The sequence below is a fragment of the Bos indicus x Bos taurus genome, chromosome 8 (assembly GCF_003369695.1).
Source record: "Bos indicus x Bos taurus breed Angus x Brahman F1 hybrid chromosome 8, Bos_hybrid_MaternalHap_v2.0, whole genome shotgun sequence".
Taxonomy (NCBI): Eukaryota; Metazoa; Chordata; class Mammalia; order Artiodactyla; family Bovidae; genus Bos; species Bos indicus x Bos taurus.
In genome coordinates this window covers 106,436,954-106,463,178 of record NC_040083.1, presented here as the reverse complement: position 1 = coordinate 106,463,178, position 26,225 = coordinate 106,436,954, and the positions used below count along the sequence as shown (strand labels likewise).

At 43.2% G+C, this 26,225-nt stretch overlaps 1 protein-coding gene and 1 non-coding gene across 4 annotated transcripts in view; both read left to right on the top strand.

The window, feature by feature from the left end:
* Positions 1-26,225, top strand: part of ASTN2 (astrotactin 2) — a 1,048,656-nt gene that overhangs the window by 245,178 nt on the left and 777,253 nt on the right. The window lies entirely within an intron of this gene.
* TRNAS-AGA lies at positions 13,423-13,494 on the top strand. The gene has a single exon. It is a non-coding gene; the product is annotated as a tRNA-Ser (tRNA).

Sequence of the window (26,225 nt, the reverse complement as noted above, 5' to 3'; positions counted from 1 at the left end):
AAGTCTCAGATTCCTCCTCTGTGAAACTGATTTAATAATTGTGTCAGGTTCCTAGGGTTGTTTTGAGAATGAAATCCAATAATATGTGAACAGGTTTGTGCAAAGGCTACTTGCCTTACATATTAATGATCTTGGAAACGTCTTATTTCCTTCTTGAACTTCCGTCCTTCCATCTGTACAGTGAGCAGCTTGGAACTTTGCTGATCAATTCCTACCCTTTCTGATACTAAGGTTCTTGAATTTTCCCAATCAATAGAAGTTGATAAGAGGCCAGACAAGAAATTCAACATTAAAAAAACTAAAATCACGGCACCCAGTCTCATTACTTCATGGCAAATAGAAGGGAAAAGGTGGAAGCAGTGACAGATTTTATCTTCTTGGGCTTCAAAATTACTGCAGACAGTGACTGAAGCTATGAAATTAAAAGTTGCTTGCTCCTTGGAAGAAAATCTATGACAAACCTAGACAGTGTGTTGAAAAGCAGAGACACCACTTTGCTGACGAAGATCCATATGATCAAAGCTACGGTTTTTCCAGTAGTCATATATGGATGTGAGAGTTGGACCATAAAGAAGGCAGAGCACCGAAGAATTGATGCATTTGAACTATGGTGTTGGAGAAGACTCTTGAGACTCCCTTGGACAGCAAGGAGATCAAATCAGTCAATCTTAAAGAAATCAACCCTGAGTATTCATTGGCAGGAATGCTGAAGCAGGCAAGATGCTGAAGCTGAAGCTGCAATACTTTGGCCACCTGATGCGAAGAGCCAAGTCATTGGAAAAAACCCTGATGCTGGGAAAGATTGAGGGCAGGAGGAGAAGGGGACCAGACAGGATGAGATGGTTGGGTGGCATCACCGACTCAATGGACATGAATCTGAACAAATTCCAGTAGATGGTGAAGGACAGGGAAGCCTGATGTGCTGTAGTCTGTGGGGTCGCACAGAGTCAGACACAGCTTAGTGACTGAATAACAACACCACCAGACAAGAAATTCAGGCAAGGCTTTACTGGGGCCTCTGCTGCAGCAAGGGGGAGCAAAAGCAAGTGATAGGTCCCCTTGTTCGCCCCCAGCCAAGGGCAGACTGGGTCCTCATCTAGGGTGAGAAGGGGCGGAGGTCTAGGGCTCGGGCCACAGGGGCGGCTTAGGCAGCTTGCCCAGCCTTGGGTGGTGGTGTGTGCAGAGGGCTTGCGCAGTGCCCTGCTTCTGCTCCTGGCACCCTGTTTTTGCTCCCACTCTTCAGGAGTGGCAGTTGGGTTTCTGATCTCTTTGTATCTTCTTGTCCATAATTTGCCCCAACTGTGTATGCATGCAGTTATTTTTAGTGTTTTAGAGTTTCTTTGCCTTGTATTGCTTGAGGAGATGTTTGTCTGGATACGAGCACTGCAAGGAAGGGTCCCGGGTCCTAGATCCCAGCCTGTCTCACTTGCACCAGATTCCCTGGGCTGTGGATACACATATGGCATGGGGCCAGTGGAATCTGAGCCAGAAATCAGTGCCACATGCCTAGTTGGCATGACTAATGGTGTGTGTATAGCGGGGAGAAGTTATTAGAAAAACCAGCAGGTCTTTAAGAGGAAGAGAAGAAGCCTTTCTTTCATGCAAATCCTTATCTCCTCATACTTCCTTGGACGGAAATGATGCTAAGAGAAAAGGGGCGCCAGTCCCTCACATTCTAACTGTAATAGGTGGCAGAGACAAGTCTCAAGCTTCTTTTTATAACCTCCTGGCTCCAGGATTATTCCCAAGTGTCCCAAGGAGGTCAGCAGAGAGAGCAATCGCTTCCTCATCATTTCCCTTGTGAATGAAGCCTTTGGAGACCAGATGCATCCACTTCATTATAATTACGTTAAGTGCCGCCTGATTGGCGCTGTTCATCACCCCTCCGGAAAGCGGCTTCGCCCAGTGGACAGACAAGCAGCCTGCTTGGGCTCAGCGCACCTCCCTCTCATCTGTCTGTGTCCTTGGCAATGGCTGTTCGTGGTGCCCAAGGCTGTCCTCTGGAGGAGAGGAAGCAGTGGGGGTAACATGTGTGGCCTGGGTTGACTCCCCCTCCTCCTCCCTGGGGCTCAGAGTAACTGTGCACAATCAGCTGCACCATGAGACCTCTGCACCCTCATCCAGCTCTTAACTTGTCAGGATGTCTGGAGGAAGGTGACCTTGGTATCCTTACAGGTGAACCTCCTGGGAGGTTCCTTTTGTCCTGAGGCATCTGATTGTCCTTGCTGCGGGATTCTGTGTCCTCACCTTGTAAGAAAATGAGGTCTGCCCCATCCTTCAAAAGGGCCAGAGCATGGTGGAGACTGTTCTGATGTCAAGGGCGGCCTTTTGTAACCTCAGTTGTCTATGCGTGGGTTCAGGGAAGGGGGATGTGAGTTCCCAGAATTAAGAGAATGGGGCTGGCAAATAAGCAAAGAGTCCGTGGGAGAGGGAGGCTCTAACCCGGGTATTTAGGGCTGAGAAGGACTGAGACGGAAGGTGCAGGGAGGAAGCTAAGGTCTCTCTAGAGCCTGGTGATTAGGTGTGTGGTTCTGGAGCAAGGCTGCCTTGGTTGACTCCTGATGTTAGTACTTTCTGAGATCTACTAGGCATGCATAACGTTGACCTAGGAGTAAATGTCGCCGTCTCTCATTGTCCTCATCTTTAAAATGGGGAAAGTCAGAGTTGGCAGAGTTGTTGTTAGACTAAATGGGTTAAAACATGTCACAGGGCTTAGAGGAGTGCTTTTTACAGATAAAAGGCTCCACTCATGTTAGTTATTATCCTATTGAGAGTCTCCTGCAAATAGATGAGGCACTTCGTAGGCTGCTTTATTTAGTTCTAACAACTGCTCAGCAGTTCATTTGTTCATTCATTCACCAAAGATTCATTAAAGCAGTAGCAAAAGTGGCTGGCATGACCCTGCCCTCAGAGATGTTGTCCTTTAATGGGAAGAAATGGCAACCTGCTCCAGTATTCTTGCCTGGAAAATTCCATGGACAGAGGAGCCTGGCGGGCCACAGTCTGTGGGGTTGCAAAGAGTTGGACATGACTGGACAATGGAACCGCAATGGGAAGACAAGACTTGAGACGTGAACTGAATTATCAGTTACTGACCACCATGGACCCACCAGGAAGAAAATGTGCTGAGTTCTCTGGGGGAGGAGAGAGGGGGACTTGGCCTCAGTTTGGCTGTTCAGCAAGCCCTTTCTGAGGAAGGAATAAACTGAAGTCAGAAGGATGCACAGTGTTTGCCCCAGTGAGGGGCTGAAGAGGCAGTGGAAGAATTTCTACAAAGAAAGAGCCTAGCCCGTCCCGTGACCTGGAAGGCCAATGTGACTGGGACACAGGGAGGGGGACGGGGCCACTCTGTTACACACAGATGGAGAAACCGAGGCACAGCAAGCTAGTGTCTGTCCAGAGGTGTGATATCGAGCACAGAAGGGTTGGGTCTTCCCGAGATGGCAGCTTTTCTTCCAGCATCATTAGGATGGGCACTGGCTATGCTGACTGTGGCCTGCCTGTCACGGGAAGGGAAGCAGCTGTGCCTGAGCTGAGAACAGTGCCTTCAAAGGTGGCAGAGTGCTCCTCGAGTTTCCCACCTGAGTCTGGACCTTATCTGTTCTAATTCCCTTAGGGTTACAGGCTAGAGTGGAATTAATTTCCAAATAGCCTTACCCGAACTCCAGGCTTTAATAGCTCCTGTGTCCTCTGGGTCATCCTTGTCATGAGAATCCCTGCTCACATCACTGGTGCAAAGTATTTTTGGGTTTTCATAGCTGGGCGCATGCGCGCGCACACACGTGTGTGTGTGTGGTGTGTGTGCTTTTCTTCCCCAGAGCTTTCCAAGTTCACCTAGGGAAATGCACGGGACTTGGGTGAAATTTATTTTCTGGGAAGGCAGGCAACACAGAACCATTTCTCTCCCTGCATAAATATGCATGAGGTCCGCCCGCTCTCCCCTCCCTGGGAGGCAGGGGTGGAGGGGGAGAAGAGTGCCCTGTGTGACTGGTGTCTCGGCCCTGCCCATGGCTGCTGGCACCCCATTAATCAGGGGGGAACAGCAGCCTCGTGAACTGTGAAATTGGCAGCCCCCTGACAGCTCTGGGCCCGGTGGAGCAGGGAGTCTATTTCACAGCTGGAAGGTGGCTGTGAGGAGTGGGCAAGGAGGGCGCCAGGCTTAGCAGGCCAGAGCGGCCTGGGCCCCCTCCTGGCCTGCCAGACCCCCACGAGCCTTGCTCTTGATTAAGGGGAGATGTAGGGGAAAAGAGAGAGGGACAGGCAAGAGATGGAACACACTGAATGAATGGCCATCATAACAAATGCTCATTGAGTACCTGCGATCTACCGAGGTCCAGGAACTAGGATGTGCACTTTTAAAAATTATTTATTTATGATATATTTGGTTGTGCCAGGTCTTAGCTGTGGCATGGAGAATCTTCCATTTTGCTTTTGGCATGTGAGCTCTTAGTTACGCCATGCAGAATCTTTTAGTTGCAGTACGTAGAATCTAGTTCTCTGATCACAGGTCAAACCCAGCCCCCTGCATTGAGAGCATGGAGTCTTAGCCACTGGACCACCAGGGAAGACCACTGTGCAATTTTGAAAAATTTATTTAATCCTTATGAATACCCTACATGGTATCATCATGAGCCCCATTTTACAGACCAGGAAAAATGGGACTCAGAGAGATGAACTGTTTCAAGCTGTAACATGTAATAGATCTACGCTTGGTACCCATGTCTCTGACTGTCGGCCTCCAGAATCTGCATTTTACAGCCACTGCACAATCCCACTCTCTGCTGCTGCTGCTAAGTCGCTTCAGTCGTGTCCGACTCTGTGCGACCCCATAGACGGCAGCCCACCAGGCTCCGCCGTCCCTGGGATTCTCCAGGCAAGAACACTGGAGTGGGTTGCCATTTCCTTCTCCAATGCGTAAAAGTGAAAAGTGAAAGTGAAGTTGCTTAGTCGTGCCCGACTCTTAGCAACCCCATGGACTGCAGCCTACCAGACTCCTCCATCCATGGGATTTTCCAGGCAAGAGTACTGGAGTGGGGTGCCATTGCCTTCTCCGATCTTGCTCTCTAGCATGCTATTAAAACAAAGCAAGCAAACGAAAAATCCAAAAAGCAAGAGAGAAGTGTCTCATTCATTCAGTGGCCACTTGCACAGTATACACTCCATGCGGAGACTTGAGTCGCTTGGCCAAGTGCTGGGGTTCTCTGGGGATGAACATCTTTGATGGTTCCTGTATTTGAGAGATTTGGCTCAACAGGTATTCACAGCAGCATGACATATATTTGAGAGTGGGGCCAGTGTACAGTCTTAGCTCTGACATTCACCAGCTCTGTGACCTGGGGCAAGTTACTTAACCTCTCTGGGCTGCAGTTTCCCCATTTCTGAAACAGGTACATCGGAATACCCTTTTGAAAAATCTCTATGAGGATTAAATGAGATGTGCCATGTAAGGTATTTAGAATGGTTCATGCATAGTGAGAGATCCATAAATTATTGCTGGGAAAGGTGCTGAAATATAGAGATGAACAGATATTAGAGGAGCATTTAACTGTGCCAAGGGTGCCAGGGAAGGTTTCCCTGGAAAGGTGACATCTGGTAGATAAGAACCTCATCAGTTAACCCAAGGGGCAAGGGGGGATGTGCAAAGTCCTTGAGGCACCTAAGAAAAGATGGTACATTCCAGGAGCTGTAGGAAGTCCAGAGTGGCTGGAGCAAGGGGGCGTGAACAGCAGGAGCAGACTAGCGTTGGACACAGAGGCCGGACCACAGGGAGCTTGGACTTTGCCTGCAATGCACTGGGCAGTGAAAAAACTTTTGCTCAACCATGCCCAGTTACTTTCCTTCCCAGGAGGACTACTGAAGTGGCGCAATAAGCGTGGATTAGAATAACGGCAGGGAGACTGAGGCAGATGACCGCTGTGATCCAGGTGAGAGATGAGGAGTTGGCACTCGCTGGTGGACACCACGGGGTTTTTCTGGGAGTGGACCTCCCGAGTTGACCCTGAGCTCTTCTTACAGATGTGCCATGTGACTTGACTTGGCCGCCCTACTCCGGACCTCAGTTCCCCCATCGGATAAATGAGTCCCGGTGATCTCTGAGGGGCTTCCTGTTCTCTTCCTGCTTCCTGTACTCTTGTGCATGTGTGGGTGCTCAGTTGTGTCCAACTCTGCAACCCCGTGGACTGTAGCCCGCCAGGCTCCTCTGTCCATGGGGTTCTCCAGACAAGAATACTGGAGTGAGTTGCCATTTCCTCCTCCAGGGTATCTTCCCAATCGAGGGATCAAACTTCAGTCTCCTGCCTCTCCTGCATTGGCAGATGGATTTTTTTTTTTTTTTTTTTAATGACTGAGCCACCTAGGAAGCAGTCCTATATCTGTAAGAGGAAAGGTAAAGAGGGTGAAGGTGTCTGAGGTGAGGAGATAGTGAAATATAAGTGGAGGAGAGTAAAGTAAGTCCCTAACCACTGATTTTCCACAGATGTGAGTGATGCATCTGCAGTGAGTCAGGGAGGGAAATCTGGGGTTAGGGACATGAGAGTCAGGAAGATCCCGTCACTCCCCTTCCCCAGCAACCTTGGTTGCAACAGGCAGTTGGGGAAGTGGCACCCCTGGGGTCCTTCCCTTGCACCTTGCTTTGCGGAGGGAAAGAAAGAAATAGAGGGCAAAGGAGAGTGCATGAATGCATGGCAAGAAGACAAGAGACCATCTTTTTGGAGCAAGGAGAATAAACCTTGTCTCTTTTCCTATCATTACAAACCATGGGCTTCTATGTTAGGATGGCGTCTCCCACTCCATAGTCCTTTTCGCCTCTTGGAAAGTCTGTTCCATCATGTGGGAGATACACATAGTATAATAATATGCGGGCTTGATTATCTCTAGCTGGTGGTATAGATAAAATATCTGATATGTTTATTTCATGTGATATTTATACACGCATATATTGCATGCATATTTATATACAGATATATGTGTGTGTATACACACACACACACACACACACACACACATGTAGCATGATATATATATGGCTTCCCTGATGGCTCAGATGGTAAAGAATCCGCCTGCCAATGCAGGAGACCCGGGTTTGATCCCTGGGTCAGGAAAATCCCCTAGAGAAGGAAACTCACTCCAGTATTTTTACCTGGAGAATTCCACAGACAGAGAAGCTATATAGTCCATGGGATCGCAAAGAGTTGGACATGACTTCATCACTTTCACTTCACTTCACATATATACCATACACATATACAGTGTTGCCTTTCCCAAACTAGAAAATAAACTCCAAGAGAGTTGGAATCTGTGGGACTTCCCTGGTAGCCCAGTGACTAATACTTCACTTTCTAATGTTGGGGGCCTGGGTTTGACCCTCAGTCAGGGAGCTGAGATCCCACTGGCCTCACGGCCAAAAACCAAAAATGTGAAACAGAAAAAATGTTGTATCATTCAATAAAGACTTTTAAAAAGAGGTCCACATCAAAAAAATCTTAAAAAAAAAAAAAAAAAGAGAGAGAGAGAGTTGGAATTGGGAAATCTGTCCCAGCTTTTGGAATATTTCCTGACATCCAGTAAGTCCTCATACTTATTGGTTGAATAAACAGATAAGCTAGTGGAGTTTACACACCCTTATGGTAGAAAGCAAAGAGGAACTAAAAGAGCCTCTTGATGAAACTAAAAGAGGAGAGTGAAAAGGCTGGCTTAAAACTCAACATTCAAAAACTAAGATCATGGCATCCTTTGCCCATCACTTCATGGCAAATAGATGGGGAAGCAATGGAAACAGTAACAGACTTTATTTTCTTGGACTCTAAAATCACTGCAGATGGTGACTGCAGCCATGAAATTAAAAGTTGCTTGCTCCTTAGAAGAAAAGCTATGACCAGCCTAGAGAGCATATTAAAAAGCAGAGACATTACTTTGCCGACAAAGATCCATCTAGTCAAAGCTATGGTTTTCCAGTAGTCATGTATGGATGTGAGAGTTGGACCATAAAGAAAGCTGAGTGCTAAAGAATTGATGCCTTTGAACTGTGGTGCTGGAGAAGACTCTTGAGAGTCCCTTGGACTGCAAGGAGATCAAATGAGTCCATCCTAAAGGAAATCAACCCTGAATATTCATTGGAAAGACTGATGTTGAAGCTGAAGCTTCAATATATTGGCCACCTGATATGAAAAACTGACTCATTTGAAAAGACCCTGATGCTGGGAAAGACTGAAGGCATGAAGAGAAGGGGACGACAGAGGATCAGATGGTTGGATGGCATCACTGACTCAATGGATATGAGTTAGAGCAAGCTCTGGGAGTTGGTGATGGACAGGGAAGCCTGGTGTGCTGCCGTCCAAGGGGTACAAAGTCGGACACGACTGAGCGGCTGAACTGGACTGAATGGAGTTAAGTAGACTGTAAAGTGTTGTGTGCCTGTGAATTTATCTGTTACTCCTCTTACCTGGGGAGTCTCAGTCTTGCCTACCATGTTGACAAAAATAAAGGAAGGAGAGGGACAGAAGGGCTCTGAGAAGCCTGGAGGCGGCTCAGCTGTCAGCCTCCCCCTGGACGGCCCCATCTGTGGATGGTGGTCCGGGAGCATCCTGGCTGCAGCGGTGGGGATCTAACAGCTTAGTTACGGCCAGTACCACTGATGTAGCCCAGTTGGGCCCAGCCCTGTCCCCCTGCAGATGCTGTTTTTGCAGTGTTGAGTGCTCTGATTCCCCGGTGGCCTCCTTCTCTGGGTTCTTGTTAATTAGATCTAAGTGTGAGGAGTCTGGTGCCAGGCTGAACCTTGCCCTATGGGGCATCCACGGTGCCACTTCTTGTTGTGTTCCAAGCAGTTGATGAGGGGCATTTCCAGTTTTTGTCAATGATATCCCCTGGCATTGCAGGCACATTTTTTCTTGTCCTTAGGAGCTGGGGGTGAATCCAGTCTACCCTATGATGCTGTCAGGGTTGAGCACACAGTTATGTCTAAAACTCTGTCCAAGAATCGGTCATAAATCCTAACTGAATGCTTCCTCCCCCTCCTTTTCTTCAACACTCACTGAGTGCCTCCTGTGTGCCAGGCACACTTCAGACGGAAGGGACAGAGCAACCATCAAAATTGACAAGTCCTGAGCTACATTCTAATAGGGCAGTGGGGGAAAGACAAACATTAATCCCAGGAATCCACCTGTACACACTTCGGTGCAGGGCAGTGATAAGTGAATGGTGGGTAGGGGCGTAAAGCGCAAAGAGTTAAGGCTCTGTTATTACAGAGAAGATAGCCAGTCTGAGAGCATGACTCCCAAAGCTTTGAGATAGGTTCCAATGATGCGGGCACAGTGGGGATGGAGCAGAATGAGAAAGGGGGAGAATTATAGGCTATGAGATTAGACACTTCATGTGGGGCCAGATCACACCAGGCCCTAGGGGTGATGGCGAAGAGCTGGGGTTTTCTAAGTGTGATCTGCAGACACTGGAGAGTGTAGAGCAAGGCAGCAGTGAGTTCAAATTTATGATGCTGGTGGAGTGTAGAGACTGCAGGGCATAAATGCAGAAGCTGGGAGAACAGTTAGGAGATGGCTGCATATAACAGTAACAGTTACCACTGCTGTGCACACAATGAGTACTTATTGTGTGCTCTGTGTTAATTACACTTGTAATACTCCCTAATTAAGGATACTCAGTGGTGAGAATTTATACCCATGGTCCACTGAATGAGGATATACCATTTGTTCACTTCTCTCCAAAGTAGGGGGATTTTAATGTTTGAGTTGTTTCATGCTTGAGTGTTCCCCTAAAATGATTTGCAAAATTCAAGATATCTTCCAATTTTGTGGCAAAAATAGATTTACGGCTTCATCAGTCAGTCAAAAAATTCCCGGACAGAATTAGGAGTCATGAGACCTGGTTTCAGTTGCTGGAAAAGGCAGACCTTCAGGCAGCCGCACACGGGGACTTTAAGATCACGAAATGACTTTTATGTAACTGGCTTTGCTATAATGCCGTTAAGTCAGAGTAATGGGGAGCCAGACTGTCTAAGTTCTCTTCCAGGCTTTTCCACTTGATAGCTATGGGGCGGAGGCAAGCTGTTTACCTCTTTTCCCCTTAATTTTCTCATACATGAAAGGCAATCATAAAATAAAGCTCACTGTAAGTATTTAAAAAGCTCTAATAGATGGGGAAAACGTGGGAACAGTGGCAGATGTTGGGCTCCAAATTCACTGAGGACGGAGCTGCAGCCATGAAATTAAAAGATGCTTGCTCCTTGAAAGAAAAGCTGTGACCAACCTCGACATTGTAGAGACGTCACTTTAACGGCAAATGTATGTAAAGTCAAAGCTATGGTTTTTCTACTAGTCATGTACGGATGTGAGAGCTGGACCATAAAGGAGGCTGAGCACCAAAGAACTGATGCTTTCTAACTGTGCTGCTGGAGAAGACTCTTGAGAGTCTGTTATACAGCAGGGAGATCAAACTGGTCAATCTTTAAAGGAAATCAGTCCTGAATATTCATTGGAAGGACTGATGCTAAAGCTGAAGCTCCATCCAATACTTTGGCCACCTGATTCAAACAGCTGCCTCATTGGAAAAGACACTGATGCTGGGAAAGATTGAGGGCAGGAGAGAGAAAGGGGTGACAGAGGATGAGATGGTCGGATGGCATCATGGATTCAATGGACACGACTTTGAACAAACTACAGGAAGTGGTGGAAGACAGGGAAGCCTGGCATACTGTAGTCTGTGGGATTGTAAAAAGTCAGACATGACTGCGATTGAACAACAAAAATATGCACTGTTTAGTACCATGGCTTGGCCTGCCCAGGGACCATTTTTATCATTAGCCCTTGCCACAATCCACTCTTATTTCTGGGGGGGGTCTCAGAAATTTTCCTCTCAGAAATTAAACTTGTTTAATACCCTCAATTAAACCAGTTGAGGGTATTGTTTAATAACTAACCCAGGGCAGCAGACATGAACTTTGACCTCAGAAATCAGAACCAAGGTACCTGAGTTCTCTGGCCAGGTGATTATATTAATCTTATGGATGTCTGAAGCTTGTAACTAATTTCTCTTCTCTGTGTTGTCTGCTGGGATGCTCAGAGTCTCATATGAAGCTGCAACTCTAGGAAGTGTTCATTTTTATGTTACTTTTGATTAGTGCTCTTTCCCTTGGGTTGATCTTTATATCCTTATATCTGTCGCTCTTTCTTGTGGATTACATCTTTCTTTAAAATTCTCTGAAAGTATATTTTATTTTAGATCATGTAATAAAGTGTATTTTAACCATGTAACAGTGTATAATACAATATATGTATATACATGATATAAATATATAAATACAAATATATATGGCTTCCCTGATGGTTCAGTCGTAAAGAATTCACCTGCCAATGCAGAAGACGTGTGTTCGACCCCTGCACCAGGAAGATTCCCTGGAGACAGAAATGGTGACTCCAGTATTTTTGCCTGGAAAATTCCAGAGACAGAGGAGTCTGGCAGACTATGGTCCACAGAGTCACAAAGAATTGGACACAACATAGTGACTGAACAACAATATATGTCGTATATATGCTACATATATAGTCTTACCACTGAATTAGAACAAATATAAATATTTTGTAGTATACATCAGTTCAGTCGCTCAGTCGTGTCTGACTCTCTGCGACCCCATGAACTGCAGCATGCCAGGCCTCCCTGTCCATCACCAACTCCCAGAGTTTACCCAAACCCATGTCCATTGAGTCAGTGATGCCATCCAACCACTTAATAATCTGTCATCCCCTTCTCCTCCTGCCTCCAATCTTTCCCAGCATCAGGGTCTTTTCAAATGAGTCAGCTCTTCGCATCAGGTGGCCAAAGTATTGGAGTTTCAGCTTCAACATCAGTCCCTCCAATGAACACCCAGGACTGATCTCCTTTAGAATGGACTGGTTGGATCTCCTTGCAGTCCAAGGGACTCTCAAGAGTCTTCTGCAACACCACAGTTCAAAAGCATCAATTCTTTGGTGTTCAGCTTTCTTTATAATCCAACTCTCACATCCATACATGACTACTGGAAAAACAATAGCCTTGATTAGACAGACCTTTGTTGGCAAAGTAATGTCTCTGCTTTTTAATATGCTGTCTAGGTTGGTCATAACTTTCCTTCCAAGGAGCAAGCGTCTTTTAATTTCATGGCTGCAGTCACCATCCGCAGTGATTTTGGAGCCCAGAAAAATAAAGTCAGCCACTGTACATCAGATATATTTTTATAAATAAAATGCTAAATGAAACAGTTAAATAATTTTCTCCATTGCTTGCATTCCTCACTTCCCTAGACTTGATGTTTCCCTTCTATTTGAATGTTTATTCTTTTACTTTATGATCATATCTGGGCTGGTCTCCCGTGCTTTAAAATTTTATATTTTATCACACTCAGGCCAGCAGTGTATATAATTCATGTTTTCCCAAGCTCTAACAATACTTATTATCAACAGCTTATATTTTGTCCTTCAAATGAAATTATGATTCTAATGGTTATTTAATTTGCATGTTAGAGATTGCTAATATCTTTTATTAAAGCTTATTTTTCTGTCAATTTCCACATTTATATCCAAATAGCATATTTTTCTAGTCGGTTATTTTTTCTTATTGATAATAACCAAATTAAGAAAAATAAGTTACCCTTTGTCATTTGAAAATACTTTCTTCCAATCTGTGACTTATATATTAATTTTTTTTAGAGTAATCTCCTCATTTTTATAATTTTCACTACAATGCTATATAAATTATTTTTATTTCTAATTCATATTTCTTGTGAATGATGGAAAAAAGTCTTTCACTCTTGGCATGTTTTAATAATGTTCCTGTATTTTTTAGGAAGATCCGCTAGAGAAGGGAAGGGCTACCCACTCCAGTATTCTGACCTGGAGGATTCCATGGACTGTATAGTCCATGGGCTCACAAAGAGTCTGACGCTACTGAGTGACTTTCACTTTCACTTATTCTAAATTCTTAAGATTTGGCTTGATACCTGAATCTTTAGATATGGGTTTGTTTGTATATGGTATGATTTAGAGACTAATGGCTTTATGCTTCACGTGGATAGCTGGTTTTTATGTCAGCTCCCCTAAGAGTCCATCTCTGCGTCTTTACTCCACTGGTTCATAACATCACTGTCATATAACAAGTTTCTGTCTGTAGAGGACAGTTTCTGAGATTGCTTCCTTTTTACTGGCCTACTTATTGATCTGTGCTCTAGCAACATTCTGCTTTTAATGACTAAAATTTTATAATGTCTTATAATTTTATAATGGTATCAGATAGGGCAGGGCCCCTCACTGTTCTCACTTAAATATCTTAGCTGCTCTTCTCTCTTTACTCTTCTGGGTGAATTTTAAGATAACTTTCTCCCATTTTAGGAAACATTTTGCTGTGATTGGTATAGTGATTACATAAAATTTACAGATTGGTTCCCTGGTGGCTCAGAGGTTAAAGCGTCTGCCTAGAATGCAGGAGACCCGGGTTCGATCCCTGGGTTGGGAAGATCCCCTGGAGAAGGAAATGGCAACCCACTCTAGTACTCTTGTCTGGAGAATCCCATGGAGGGAGGAGCCTGGTAGGCTACAGTCCATGGGGTCGCAAAGAGTTGGACATGACTGAGCGACTTCACTTTTTTGCAAAACTCACAAAACTCAGACTTCCCATCCTTGAAATAATAGGTCTCTTTCTTTGTCTTCTTTTATGTCTTTGAATAGAGCTTTAGAAGCTTTATCCATACACCTATCATACCCTGTTTATTATATTTAACTTCCAGTAGCATCCCCACTTTCTATTATTATTGCAAATTGTATCTTTTCATTTTTATTGTATATCTTAATTTTTGCTTTCCTGTGTATAGATATTCTGGTTTTTCATTGAATCCCAAAATATGAGTAATTATTTTATTATTTTTTTTACCTATGGATTTTTCTGTGTAAAAAAAATCATATTCTGTACCATTAACAGTCACTTTGAAAATCTGTATACTATCTTATCTTTGTTTTCTCTTCTCCTTTTGCATGGACAGTCATTTTTGTTCATGACTTTAAGGGGAAGAATACTAAAACCCTTCCATTATGCGTTATGTTTCTGTAGTGTTCCGTAGATACGGCACCCCACTCCAGGACTATTGCCTGGAAAATCCCATAGACAGAGGAGCCTCGTAGGCTACAGTCCATGGGGTCGCAAAGAGTCGGACACGACTGAGCGACTTCACTTGCACTTTCATAGATAATCACATAGCAAAGTTTTTTTTTTCTTTTTTTGAAGTTTCTGAGTCCTGTCCAACTCTTTGTGACCCTGTGAACTATAGCCTGCCAGGCTTCTCTGTCTATGGAATTCTCCAGGCAGTTCTACTGGAGTGGGTATCCTTTCCCTTCTCCAGGGGATCTTCCCAACACAGGGATCAAACCCAGGTCTCCTGCACTGTGGGTGGATTCTTTACCAGCTGAGCCACCAGGGAAATGCTGCAATGGGGTTGGTAAGCTTTTAATAAGGAAATTTCTCTTCTAGCTTTAGCATATTAATTTAAAAAATTATGATTTTGGGTTACATGTTACTAAATAGCCTTTCTGTATCAAGTGAGATGGTTGTATTTTCCCTTTTAACCTGATTGTGTGGTGTCTCTACATACATATACGTTCTACATATACATGTATATTAGTATTAGTAAACCATCCTTACATTTTCTAATACCTTAGACAAGTTTCAGTACCAACATTATCCTAGCTTTATAAAATATGAGTTTAAACAGCCTTTCCTCTTATTCTGTCATGCTGTTAAACATACTCAAATGTGTAATTACTGTGTGAAATTCTAACATTTGTTAGAATTTATGCTTAAAACTGGGCTTCCCTGGTGGCTCGATGGTAAAGAATCTGCCTGCAATGCAGGAGACCTGGCTTTGATCTCTGGGTTGGGAAGATCCCCTGGATGAGGGTGTGGCAACCCACTCCAGTATTCTTGCCTGGAGAATCCCCATGGACAGAGGAACCTGGTGGACTATAGTCATGGGTGGCAGAATTGGGCAAGACTGAGCGACTAAATACGTATGCTTAAAACTGTTACTATCTGGGCCTGATATTTGTGTCCATCTTTATGTTAGATGGTAAATTCTGTCTACTGATTCAGATATTTATATGCCTATTTCAGTCATTTATTTATTCTTAAATAACTTGTGGTTTTGTTTTTTGTTTTGTTTTTTTAATTTTTATTTTATTTTTAAACTTTACAATATTGTATTAGTTTTGCCAAATATCAAAATGAATCCACCACAGGTATACCCGTGTTCCCCATCCTGAACCCTCCTCCCTTCTCCCTCCCCTCCCCTCCCTCTGGGTCGTCCCAGTGCACCAGCCCCAAGCATCCAGTACCGTGCATCGAACCTGGACTGGCGACTTGTTTCATACATGATATTATACATGTTTCAATGCTATTCTCGCAAATCTCCCCACCCTCTCCCTCTCCCACAGAGTCCATAAGACTTGTGGTTTTCGAGACAACTTAGAATCATTGATTTTTATCTGTGTTGTACCATTATGGACATAATGTTTTGTGTTATAAATATGTGTGTATATATATGTATGTAATATGTACGACTTAGTATAGATATCTGACATCTCTCAGTTCAGTTCAGTCACTCAGTAGTGTCTGACTCTTTGCGACTCCATGGACTGCAGCACGCCAGGCCTCCCTATCCATCACCAACTCCTGGAGCTTGCTCAAACTCATGTCCATCAGGTCAGTGATGCCATCCAACCATCTCATCCTCTGTCGTCCCCTTCTCCTCCTGCCCCCAATCTTTCCCAGCATCAGGGTCTTTTCCAATGAGTCAGTTCTTCATATCAGGTGACCAAAGTATTGGAGCTTCAGCATCAGTCCTTGCAATGAATATTCAAAACTAATTTCCTTTAGGATGGATTGGTTGGATCTCCTTGCAGTCCAAGGGACTCTCAAGAGTCTTGTCCCACAGCACAGTTCAAAAACATCAATTCTTTGGTGCTCACATTTCTTTATAGTCCAACTTTCACATCCATACATGACTACTGGAAAAACCATAGCTTTGACTAGACTGACCTTTGTTGGCAAAGTAATGTCTCTGCCTTTTAACATGCTCTCTAGGTTGGTCATAGCTTTTCTTCCAAGGAAGAAGCATCTTTTAATTTCATGGCTGCCATTACCATCTGCAGTGATTTTGGAGCCCAAAAAAATAAAGTCTGTCACTGTTTCCATTGTTTCCCCATCTATTTCCCATGAAGTGATGGGACCAGATCTTAGTTTTCTGAATGTTGAGTTTCAAGCCAACTTTTATACTTTGCTCTTTCACTTTCATCAAGAGGCTCTTTAGTTCTTCTTTGTCTTCTGTCATAAGGGTGGTGTCATCTGTGTATCTAAAGTTACTGATATTTCTCTCGACAATCTTGATTCCAACTTGTGCTTCATCTAGCCCGGCATTTCACATGATGTACTCTGCATTTAAGTTAAATAAGCTGTGTGACAATATGCAGCCTTGACATATTCCTTTCCCACTTTGGAAACGGCCTTTTTTCCATGTCCAGTTAGAACTGTTGCTTCTTGACCTGCATACAGATTTCTCAGGAGGCAGGTCAGGTGGTCTGATATTCCCATCTCTTTAAGAATTTTCCATAGTTTGTTGTAATCCGCACAGTCAAAGGCTTTGGCATAGTGAATAAAGCAGTACCTATAATTATGCCCTCATTTTAATTCGAGATGTGGGATTATTTGGGCATCTTCTCTCAATCATTTTTGTGTTATATCTGTTGTATTAATATTTTTTAATTTGGCCACAGTTTGTTCAAACTTGATGTTATTTCTTTTCTTATTAATTTATGTTATCTAAATTTTATTCTTTGCATATCCTTTTTTAAATTTATTGAACTATAGTTGATTTACAATATTGTGTTAACTTCTGTACAGCAAAGTGATTCAGTTATACATATATGTTCATTCTTTGTCATATTCTTTTCCATTATGTTTTATTACAAGATATTGACTATGGTTCCCTATGCTATCCACTAGGATCTTGTTGTTTCTCCATTCTGTATATAATAGGTTACATCTGCTAATCCCAAACTCCCAATCCATCCCTCCCCCACCCATCCTCTCGTGGCAACTACAAGTACGTTCTATATCCTTTATTTTTACTCTAGTATTCTCTTTTAAACAATTGAATCAAAAGCCTAGGTCATTAATTTTCAATCTTTTTCTCTTACTGATGTTTGCATTAAATAGTTAACTTTCTTCTAAGTATTGTTTTAATCTCTAGATGTCAGGATTTGCTCTGTAATGTACATGTTGCTCTTTAGTCCTAAATATTTTACAGATTTCTTTGTTTTTGAATGCTTTTTGTTTAAATTTTTTTGTTTTTGTTTAAATTTCTGAACATATGTTTTTAAAAAGCTTTTTTATATGACTCTAATTTTAATATACTTTGTCAGAAAATATGATGTGGATACTATCCTTAATTCTCTGCTGAGATTTGCTTTGTACCCTAGGCCATGGCTACTTTTATCAATGATTCCTGTGTGTTTGAGAAACATCATACATCTCCTAATTATCAGACAAAATAGTCATGTATAATCATTAATCTTGCCTGTTAAATTTTATTGACCAAAATTTCTACGTCCCAATATTCATCTGCCATATATATATATTTTTTTTTTTCCCTTTTTTCGGTTCTTCTTTCTGAGACAGAAGTCCTAAAATCTTCCCAATCAAAATCTAGACTGGTAGACTAGTTAATTCTCTTATTTCTGACAATTTGTGTTCTTTTATGTTGGAGGACTGCATTGTTAAATGAATAAAGTTTAAGACTGTTAATTTTTTGTAGGGAGTTGATTTTTTTTTATCATTAAATCACTAATATCTGTATTGCTGATGGTCCTTTTTTTCTTTCTTTTAGATAGTATTTCTCTAGGGTGCATTCTTCCATCCCTTGTCTTATAAATGAAAGGGCCAGGACTCAGAACACAAGTAGGCTATTGAGCTCAGAGGGTATCAGGAATGATATCTGGGGTTATCTGATAACTAATAGATGCTTAGTTAAGTCTGATTTCAGTTGATCTGGTCCATGGTAAGGTGGCCAGAGTGAGGTGAGCAAAGATGTCTGATGTGAGCTCCAGGAAAGCCAGCATTTATCCCTGCTTTGTCCTCTGCTTCATTCCAAACACCTGGAACACCGCCTGGCACTCAGCAGGTGCTTGAAAAATGTGCATTGAATGAATCAGTTGTTGAACGGGATCATCTCAGCAGGTCACTTTGAGATGCCTTTTTTCCCATCTGTGAAGGGCTTGGGTGGGCTTGCTGCCTACCCTGCCATCTATAAGCTACAGCAGTATGGACAAATCAGGACCCCTCAGTGTGGCCACTGCAGAAATGGGCACAGTAGGGCTTCTCCCGCATTGCTTGAGCTTGTGAGGACCGGATGAGGTAGTGCAGTTAGATTAATAACCCTTACTAACTTTTGAAGGAGAATTCCTGTATAGCCTGTAAATGGCGCAAATCTTAAGTATATCCTTGATACATTTTCCTAGTATATGCCTATAGTCCTGTCACCAGCGTCCAGGTGAAGATTCAGACTGGGCTCTCTCAACTCTGGCCACTAGCTGTATGTGGCCGTTTAAATTAATTATAATTGATTAAACTCAAACGTCCAGGTCCTTGGTTGCATAGACCACATTTCAGATCCTTAGTAATCACGTGTACCTTTGCTTTTAATGGTGCCTACTGCCTTGAACAGTACAGAATGTGAACAACTTTATCATCACAGGAAGTTCTTGTGGGCAGCTGTAAGATGGGCTCTCAAAAGTACCCAATATTCTGACTTTTACCATCAGTTGGTTTTTCCTGTTCTTTATATGTACGGGATCCTACACGGGTGCACTCTTGTGTCTGGCTTCTTTTTATTCAACATATCATGTGCAAGATGCATCCATGTTACTACTGGTACCAATAATTTATTCTCTTATATTGCGGTGCAATATTTGGTTACATGAATTTACCAAAATGTATGTATCCAATCTCCCAAACACTCATCTTTATGATCTTTCACTCTAAGCCAGGTACAGTGCTAAACATGTACCCGGATTAACTTGCCTTACCCTAATGTCAGTTCTTGGAAATAATTCCTGTTTTACAGGTGGACGAATTCATGCACAGAGAGGTTGAACAGTCTTTCTCTAGGCCACAGTTAGGCCCGGAACCTGGGGAGGCAGCTTTGCTCTAGCCTTTACTGTTAGTACAGGACAGTTACCCTCTTTCTTGTACTCTGGTGGACATCACATCCCTGTGAGCATTTCAGTCGGGTGTGCTAAAACAACTGTTTCTATTCTACGTTTCCTTTTTCTTTCTGTGCTCTTATTTATTTATTTTGGCTTTACTGGGTTTGAATTCCTTCAAAGGTCCTAATGTCATCAGAGATTACTCCAAAGTTAGTGGTCTTGGATGTTGCTGAGAGCACATATCCTTTTAGCGTCCGGGGCCCGAGCATGCTGTGGCCAGTGGAGACAGTGTGGTCACGAACACCTCTGAGTCACGTTCAGATCCACGCTCCCTGCTCTGTGGAACCAGCAGCAGAGACACAGCCAGGCTCCTGTCTCTCTGTAAATGTGGAATCTATCATGTCCATGCCCCGTGTGCTCGATCACTCAGTCATGCCCAACTCTTTATGGCCCCATGGACTGTAGTCCGCCAGGCTCCTCTGTCCAAGGAATTTTCCAGGCAAGAATACTGGAGTGGGTTGGCATTTCCTACTCCAGAGCATCTTCTCAACCCACGATAGAATCTGTATCTCCTGCATTGGCAGGTAGATTCTTTACTAGAGCCACCTTCCTGGGAAGCCCACAGTCTACTCTGGGCACTGGTTAAACATCACATAGTCAGGTGTGATTGCTTAAATCATTGTGGGGGAAAGCCAGAATTATTTTACAAAGTCAAATCACTCTACTCCCTCCCTCCTTCTGGAGGACCAAAGTGGGAGGTGCTCAGAGGTCAAGGGTGCTCCCCTGCTGTTCCCTTGCGTGCCCACCTGGCTACTTCATGACCCCTTCAGGTCTCGACTTTACTTTCTCCATAAGACTCTCCAGGCCTCCTGGTTTAAAATAGCACCCCCTTTCCCAGCAAGCCCTGTTCTTCCCTGCCTTATCTTTCTCGTCAATGTTTAGCACCATCTAACATAGCCTATATTTGACTGATTGATGTCTTTATTGCCATCTTTCCCCATGAGAAGGTTCAGGAAGGTAGGGGTTTATGTGCCTTTTTTGAATTCCAAGTGCCTGCACCAGCATTAGCATGTAGCAGGTGCTCATGTTAATCATGTTAATGAATCAGTATTAATGAATAGCAATTGCTCAATCAGTACATTAATGGACAAACTCCGAGGCTGATGGAAGCTGAGGTTAGGTATGGAGCGTGTCCTGACTGGGATTGTATCAGGCATACTGTAGTTGGAGTGCGTAGAAGGTGAGGGCAACCTGTAATCCATGCAGAGGAAAGGAGGATGAAAAGCATTGTTTATTTAGCATCTACTGTGTGCTAAATGGGCTTCCCTTGTGGCGCAGCAGTAAAGAATCCACCTGCCAATGCTGGAGACATGGGTTCATTCCCTGGGTCAGAAAGATTCCCTGGAGAAGGGAATCGCAACCCACTCCAGTATTTTTGCCTGAAAAATCCCATGGACAGAGGAGCCCAGAGGGCTACCTTCCATGGGGTCACAAAGAGTCGTACACAACTTAGCAACTTAACAGCAACAACAAAGTGAAAGAAAGAAAGTGAAGTCGCTCAGTCGTGTCCGACTCTTTGTGACCCCATGGACTGTAGCCCACCAGGCTCCTCGGTCCGTGGGATTTTCCAGACATGAATACTGGAGTGGGTTGCCATTTCCTTCTCCAGGGGATCTTCCCGACCCAGGGATCGAACCCAGGTCTCCTGCATTGTAGGCAGACGCTTTACCGTCAGCTACCATGGAAGCTCAGCAGATGTGCTAAATAGCACTCATTATTAGTATTTCCCATTTAATGAATGTTTACAGTTTGTCTATCGGCTCTCATGACTTTTCATATTTATTCCTAGCCAGTGCCCTTTGCCAGAGAGGTTTTATCACACCTGTGTCACAGATGGAATGACCACAATACACCCAAAATCACAGATTCAGAATGCGTTGGAGCAGAAATTTGAGACTCACATGGCCTGGTCCCAAAGATGTTCGTCTTCCAGACCATGCTGCGTCCTAAGATGATGGGCTCCTGTTCCCCGTTCCCAGCAAGCTTCATGCAGAGATGCTCGGCTTCCTTGTCTTGTAGTTTGATGTTTACGTACCTCCTCCCTCCTTGGGCTGGGAGCTCCCTCCCTTCACCGGAAGGTGTGTTAGAAACTGTCTGATTCATTTTTGACATGCCTGTCCCCCCACCAGGGCCGGCGCGGCCCCACACAACATGTAGCAGGCGTCCTCAGATTGTTTGTTAAAATATGCTCTGCCAAGGGCTGGCTCCCCGAGAAAGCACGTGCTCGCGATGCCAGGCCCTTCTTTTTGGTGGCTGCCTCCTGCGGCTTCATCCTGTCAATGTTTGGGGGAGCATCCTGGGCTGCTTTTTTCTGGTCTCTGTTTTAATAATTAATACCTTCTGCTTGGAAGTGAAGTTCATCCAAGAACAATCACAAGCAAATGAAAGCTAAGCTGTGAAATTGTGCTGGAGAGAGAAAACAGGGAGTCACTATAAATAAGCCCCAAGCCCACGTGCCTATTTTTTTTTTTTTGATGCTCACACACAACTATAAATGTTTGATGAAGCATTTTACTTATTTATAAATCCTGTCACAGCAAACACAGGCATTTGGACCTAGTTCCCCTCCCCGCAGTAAATAGCTACTTTTGGAAGACAGACCCCCTGGGGAGAAAATGAATGAGATTTTTTTTTTTTTTCTTCTTCTTCCTTCTTTTCCCCCTGAGGCAGAAGGGATTTAGCTATGCTCTAATTCCCCCATTAGCCGCCTCTATTTATAATCACTACCATTTATTGAACACATATTCTGTGCCAGGAAATCTATGTGGTGATTTCCCATGGTATTACCTTAATTCTCCCAGCTCTTAGAATAGGCATTATTATCCCCATTTCACAGTTGAGGGAATTGAGGCTCCAAGAGGCTATGTATCGTCCAAGATCACACCAGCAATTAATTGACAGAGGCAGAACTCAGAAGCATGCTTGCTATTCTTGAAACACTTTTCTAAACTGCAGCTTAGGCTCAATTTATTGAGTCAGGGTCAGCATTTAAAAATATGGAAAAGCAAACTATGATGAAATAAGAGAAGGGTAGAGTAAAAGAGAAGGAAAAAAGTATAGTATATCATATTAGTATTGCTTCATGCAGCTTATGTCCAGTTAGGTAATTTAAAATGCATGTTTTACTATGGCTTCCAGTCTGACAAGTTAGAAAGAAGCTGCTGTGGTGGCCGAATGCTTGCTTTGCCCCTGGAGGGACTAGCCTGAGGTTTTTGGATGGACTTTATGGCTCATGTGCCCAGAAACCATGGGGTGAAGGTGGCTGGGTGTAGGGCGGTGTTATAGAACAGTGTCTTCCACTAAACATTTTCCTAAGGAAAGGGCTCTAACTTACATTAAATTTTCCAGGATATTGAGTCCCCACCTCCACATATCAGCTGATAATTCCCATATGAAGGACTGTAACCACAGGCTGTCACACTATGCATTTTCTTGTGGAAATGAAGATATTGATAAAGCAGCTTTTATCTCTATTAATTAAACATGCACAAGTTGTAAAGTGGTTGCACACTCATCTTTTCTTCTCCATCATCCTCAGAGCTCCTCCCACTATCATCTTAGCTCCTCCCACCATCGTCTTAGCCCCTCCCATGATCCCCTTAGGTATTCCCTGCAAGTCTGAATATGAGGCTGAAGGTTTGCACCAACAAGGACCTACTGTATATATAGCACAGGGAACTATACTCACTATTTTGTAATAACTTACAAGGGAAAAGAACCTGAAAAACTACACACACACACACACACACACACACACACACACATAGACACACACACACACACACACAGACACACACACACATACGTGAAGCTGAATCACTTTGCTGTACATCTGAAACTGAACATTGTAAATCAACCCTACTTCAATAAAATAAAATTTAAAAAAACTCCAAGTTATAATAACTCCCAGTTATTCTGGGAATGTGATACATGGCATGGTGACTGTAGTTAACAATACCTAATTGTATATTTGAAAGTTGCTAGATCGTGTAAGTTCTTAAACCAACAAAAAAATATAACTCTGTGAGGTGATGGGTGTTTATTAGACTTACTGTGGTGATCATTTTGCAACATATATCAGAGCATTGTGTTGTACACCTTACACTTATGTAGTATATCTGTTGCTGTTCAGTCACCCAGTCATGTCTAACTTTTTGTGACCCCATGGACTGAAGCACACCAGGCTTCCCTGTCCTTCACCATCTCCCAAAGTTTGCTCAAATTCATGTCCGTTGAGTTGGTGATGCCCTCTAACCATCTCATTCTCTTGCCATCTCCTTTTCCTCTTTCCTTTAATCTTTCCCAGCATCAGGATCTTTTCTAATGAGCTTGCTCTTTCCCTCAGGTGGTCCAAGTATTGGTGCGTCAACATCAGTCCTTCCAATGAATATTCAGGGTTGATTTCCTTCAGATCTGACTGGTTTGATCCCCTTGAAGTCCAAGGGATTCTTAAGAGTATATCTCAATAAAACTGGAAAAATATATAAAAGAGCAAAGTTATTCTTAAAAAAAAAAAAGTAGGTTTGTAACCCTTATTTTAGAGGTGAGGAAATTGAGTCTCAAAGAAGCAGACTTGGTTAGCGGTTAGTGGATTTGGTTAATGGTCCTTTAACCAAGGACACACTGCCCACTGCCCTGTGGGCCTTTCTGCTCAAAGTTATTTAGCTAATATTTCTAAAATGTAGATAAACCCTTACTGCTCTCAGAACTAAACTCCATTGTTTTTAGGATAAGGCCATGGCAAATGCCAGATCTAATATTCTATCCTCAGGAAAATGTTTACTGACCTCCCAGATCACATCAGGTTTCTCTGTTGCTCACACAACCTCCTATACAGGAACTGCCACTCACGAAATGACTTGAGTTGACATTTAGCTCCCTTTGTGGAATATAACCCCCATGAGAATAGGGTCGCTGTCTTCTTTGTTCAGAGCCTAGTATATAATGGATGATTAATATTTACTAAATAAATGATTTAGTTTTGTTTTTCTGACTCATAGTCTGTTTGGTCCACCACATGCAGGTTCAAGAGAGACAATAATTTAGTGTTTCTGCTAAATTTTCAACCTCTCAAAAAATCTTCCCTTGATATTATGTTCAGCATTTACTATAATTTGCTTTGGGCAATTGGTCCTTTCCTTAGAGTGATGTTGTATTTGGGGAAGGTGGTTAAAACAAAGGAAGGAAAGCAGAGTAGTTTTAGGGAAATTATTTAAGTCACTAACATATTAAAATATGTAATTGCTAAAAAGTGTTTTATGATTTAATTATAACTGACTCAGAACTATATGGATTTCATTTCTCAAACTCACAAGAGTTTAGCAGTAAAGGAAAGATGTTTTCAGGAAAAAATAATGTGATCAGAATGAGGTAGATAGACTAACAGACGTGGAGAAAGATATAGATAGCATAGTGCACTTGTCATGAAATTTGGGGGTTTCTCCGAGTCCAACAGATAGTATTTTTCTCTGCCAATCCTGCCTCTCAAAATCCACTGGTATGTTTTGATTTAGGGTGGTTTTACCTTTTTAGATTATCTTTCTATCTTTTTAAAAAAGTATTTTTATTTTTCTGTTTTAAAATTTTACATAAGTTTTAAATTTTCCTTTCCATTTACAGTATTACCGAATGTTGGCTGTGTTCCCTGCGTTGTACAATACATCCTCGAGCCTGTCTTACACCAGTGGTTTGGTTCTTCACTCCCCCAGCCCTGTGATGCCCCTCCCTCTCCCCACCGGTAACCACTGGTTTGCTCTGTGTATCTGAGTCTGCTGCTTTGTATGTTTTACTCATTCACTCGCTTGTTGTACTGTTTAGATCCCACATATAAGTGATATCATGCAGTGCTGGTCTTTCTCTGACTTATTTCACTTAGCCTAATGCCCTCAAAGTCATCCATGTTGCTGCAGATGGCAATTTTTCATTATTTTTGTAGCTGAGTAGTATCCACGTGTGTGTGCATGCATAGTGTGTGTGGTTGTGTGTGTATGTGTGTGTATCACAGCTTCTTTATCCATTCTTCTGTTGATGGACACTTACACTGCTTCCGTATCTTGGCAACTGTAAATACTACTGCTAATTAACATTGGGATTCATGTATCTTTTCAATAGGCTATCTCTCTAAATTAAAAAATAAAACCCTAAAACAAATGTCTACTATGTGAACCAGGATTGGAAGTTTGAATAGAAATTTCTCGTGTGTGTCCTTTTATTTTTCCATCAATCTCCTGTAGCAGGAAGAATGGATGTTTTCAACATCATTTGCCTTTGATGAAACTGAGGCTGAGAGAGAAGGAGTCAAACAGTATTATGTGCCCGGTACTGGCTTGGGCTTTTAGACATGGGCTCTCTTGTTTGATTCTACAGGAGTTTGCAGTTTGTGGAGAAGATATTGAAAAATAAGGATATATTGTAAGAGGCGAATTAGCTGGCTCTGTGGGCTGTTTGGGGCTTCCCTGGTGGCTCGGTGGTAAAGAATTTACCTGCTAATGCAAGAGATGCAAGTTTGATCCCTGGGTTGGGACGATCCCCTGAAAAAGGAAATGGCAGCCCACTCCAGTATTCTTGCCTAGGACATCCCATGGACAGAGGGCCTGGGGGACTGTAGTTCATGGGGTCACAAATGAATGGAGCACAACTCAGCAGCTGAACAACAATGCACTGTTTTATGGGGGCTGTTCAGAGTGTCAGCAGAGGGGGTCTAAACAGCAGAGAGCTGATTGAAGAACTGAAAGACGAGTAACACTTAGCCAGGAGAAAACCAGGCATGGGAAGATGCTGTGCAAAATGTGATTTGGCCAGATGTGGATCACAAAGGAACATATAGCAGCAAATGGTGAGGAGGCTGTTGTGGATCAGGTTATAAAGGGCTTTCCTGGCAAAGCAGTACAAGCACTTGACTTTGTTCTAAGGGCTGTGGGGGAACTACTAAAGGTT